A 653-nucleotide genomic window follows, 5' to 3' on the forward strand; every position below is an offset into this window, starting at 1 on the left:
CTGGTACCCAGATAATAAAATCTTCAAAATCAAAAATACAAATAATATAGAGGATGAGAGTCTCAGTTTTCCCAAGCCCATGGTCAATATTTCAGATCTCTAAAAAGCTAAGGATTAGGGGAGTATAAGGTGATTGGAGGCCGTAGTTCTTGCATCTATAGGCACATGCTCTATTGCTAAACATTTGTCTTTTTTAATAGATGCTCAAGCTTTGTACATTCTCTTTTCCTTGGGAAAGCAGAATGTGAGACATGAAATGGGCCTCTATTTGGGATAAAGGCAAAAGTTTGAGTGAGCAGGACATATTTATTTGACATTTTTGCCTCCTGGATATTATTCATCTAGTGCCCTGCAGATGAATCAGGAAAAGTGGTTCTTCTCATCTCTTGGGTGCAAGTCAAACAAATATTTTGACCAGAGTCTGAGAGTGAGTTTCTCCAAGGACCAACTAGCCCAGCAATTCTGCACCTGTGTCCTTCATCTTTAAAAATTCCAAACTTAACAAAAAAAAAGTTTTGGAACTTCCTTGCTTGTTTTCTGTCTCTGGAGCCTTCGTAGCTTTGATGGGATCTGAAATGCCCAAAATACTCTTTTATCTTTTACATGCTAGCTCAACCCAGAAATTCCCTCCTTGAGAACAGATCTTAAAATCA

This window comes from Antechinus flavipes, chromosome 6 (genome assembly GCF_016432865.1).
Source record: "Antechinus flavipes isolate AdamAnt ecotype Samford, QLD, Australia chromosome 6, AdamAnt_v2, whole genome shotgun sequence".
In the NCBI taxonomy this organism is placed as follows: Eukaryota; Metazoa; Chordata; class Mammalia; order Dasyuromorphia; family Dasyuridae; genus Antechinus; species Antechinus flavipes.